Source organism: Arachis stenosperma, chromosome 3 (assembly GCF_014773155.1).
Source record: "Arachis stenosperma cultivar V10309 chromosome 3, arast.V10309.gnm1.PFL2, whole genome shotgun sequence".
NCBI lineage: Eukaryota > Viridiplantae > Streptophyta > Magnoliopsida > Fabales > Fabaceae > Arachis > Arachis stenosperma.
This window is the reverse complement of record NC_080379.1, coordinates 47,924,324-47,927,023: the sequence shown is the minus strand read 5'-3', so window position 1 is coordinate 47,927,023 and position 2,700 is coordinate 47,924,324.

Sequence of the window (2,700 nt, the reverse complement as noted above, 5' to 3'; positions counted from 1 at the left end):
AAATATTTTAAATACTTTATATAATTAAAAGAAGATATTAAAAAAAATTAAAAAATTTATTTTATATTTTAATATCAATAAAAAATCAAAATATCATTATAATTTATTTAAAAATATTTTATATTTTATATATATGCTATGTCCGTGTGTGTTATAAAATTTTAAAATTTATGTAACTGCATGTCTTGTATCGTATCATGTTTCATGTCTGTATCAGTGTACATGCATCAATTATCATAGGATAAAACTATTAAAATTTCATTTTAAAATCTTAGTAAAAAAAGTTATAAAACAATTGTTAGCAAAACCAAACTACAAAAATAGCACACAAATAAGAGTTTAGATAATAAATACTTGAAAGATATTTTTGAAAAGCCAAAGTAATTTTTTTGCTATAAAAAGTTAAAGTGTTAACAATCAATATATAAAAGTTACTGATAAGTTTACTTATTTATTTATTTTGACTTAGTAAAGGAATAGCTTATGAGAAAATGATTGCAAATAATTCAATGGGCTGCGTTCATATATCGTATTCAAAGCAGGTACATAAACAATAAATACAATAAATACTACATTATAAAGACATAAAAATACATTCTTAAAAAGTTGAGTAATACCTCATATCACTTTTCAATAAATGTTTAGTTGAATATCTTAATCTTTAATAAATTTTAATTATTAAATTTATTTTTAATACTTTATTTTTTTAGAAAAATTAATTTTTACATAAAATTTTGTGAAAAAAATTAAATAAATCAGTCTCTGTTATTATTTAATAAAGATATAACGGTATTTAAAAATTATAAAAATGCTCAAATTCAATTTTTTTTATATAGATAAACAATTTGATATAAGAATTAATTTGTTTAACGAAATAAAAATTTAAAAACCGATTTAATGACTAAAATTTGTTAAGAATTGAAATGTCTTACTAAAAATTTTTAAAACTTATTTAAGATTTTATTATTCTAAAATTTTCTATTTTTAAAATATTTTTTACTTTTTTATTTTTTTTATAATCATTGATATAAAAGTAAAATATATTAGTATTTATTTATGAGTTTAATTTTGATATATTGATAATATTGTATAATTATATCTATTTTTTTAGATAATTATTTAAATAATTAATATAAAAGATAATTATTTTTATTAATATAATATTATATAATTATATATATATATATAAAATTATTTTATATTAATAACGTATTAAAATAAAATTTTTACTTATTTCGAAACAAAAACTAAATAGCACAGTAAAGTTTCTAATATTTATGTTGGCGGGTTAGGGTGGCAAGTGACAAGAGTACAGTCAAGGCCTCAAGGCGAATTCTAATTGAAAAAATATAGGTAGATAATGAAAATACTAAATAATGTGGATAATAGATATATAAAATGTTCATTTCATTAGATGTACGAAAGGTTATTCTAATATTAAAATTTAAATATGTGATTTTAGAGATACAATATATTTTGATTTGATTAGTGAGTATTTATATTATTCAAAAAAATTATTAATTACCTAATATAATCCATATACAATATTCTATTGATGTTAGCGGCTAAAAAACTAAAATCTAAAAACTAAAACGGCTGAAATCACGACCGCGTTTGGTGACTGCCGAGATGTGGAGCTGATGAGCTGACTAGTTGCAACTTGCCACTTTTTTTAGTGTTGCGATTTTAGTGATATTTTTTAATAATATAAAAATTTGGTATATTTTTTTGCGTGTAGATATCATAAATTTAAGAGTTAAATTTATAATTTTTAAATATTTTTTTAAACATATAAATCTGATGTCTTAAAGTTTTTTTAAATTTTTAAATATATAAATTTTACAAATTATTTTAGATATAAAAAAAATGATATTTTATTTAAATATAAATATTTGAGATATTTTACAGAATTGTAGAGATATTAAAAAAGTAGTCTAATATATTATTTGCGTGTTGTAACACGTTACTTGCGTGTTAAATAGATGTGCGCCACGTGACAACACATTATTTGCGTATTGCATGTAATTATGCCATGTTAATTGCGTATTGACTCGTTACATTACTTGTGTGCAACATTCACCCACCTGTATATATATCAAAAACTTCCATTTTTAAGTAAAACACACCTCTAAAATTTATATTAAAATATTTTAGCTTAAGAATCAAATTTATATTTCAATGTTAAAAATTTCTTTAAATATGTTAATAAGATTTTTTAATTTGTTTTACAGCAAAAAAAATTATTTTATTATAAATCGAAAAATTTAATTTATGTTCTACAAAATTTAACCTTCAAATTTTTAAATTTAAAATGATAATTTATTATTTAAAATAAAAAATTAAAATTCATATAAAAAATATATGTTGTAAAATAAATAAAAGATATAAAATAGAGATGTATAAATAGAAGACTCTATTATTAATATAATTAGCTCAATAATAATTTATATATATATAATAATATTATATGTTGTAATGTGTATATATATACAAAGATAGAAAGAAGTATTAAAAATAGAGAGAGAATTGCATTTGTTTATTGTTATTATCTTAATATAATAAAGATGGTTAATATTGCTATTAATATTATATGTAAAGAGTAATAGAAAATAAAATTTAAAATACTTATAAAATAAAAAAAGAGAAAAAATTGTAATAGTAATATAAAAAGGAGGGTATTTGATTGCAACATAAAGATGC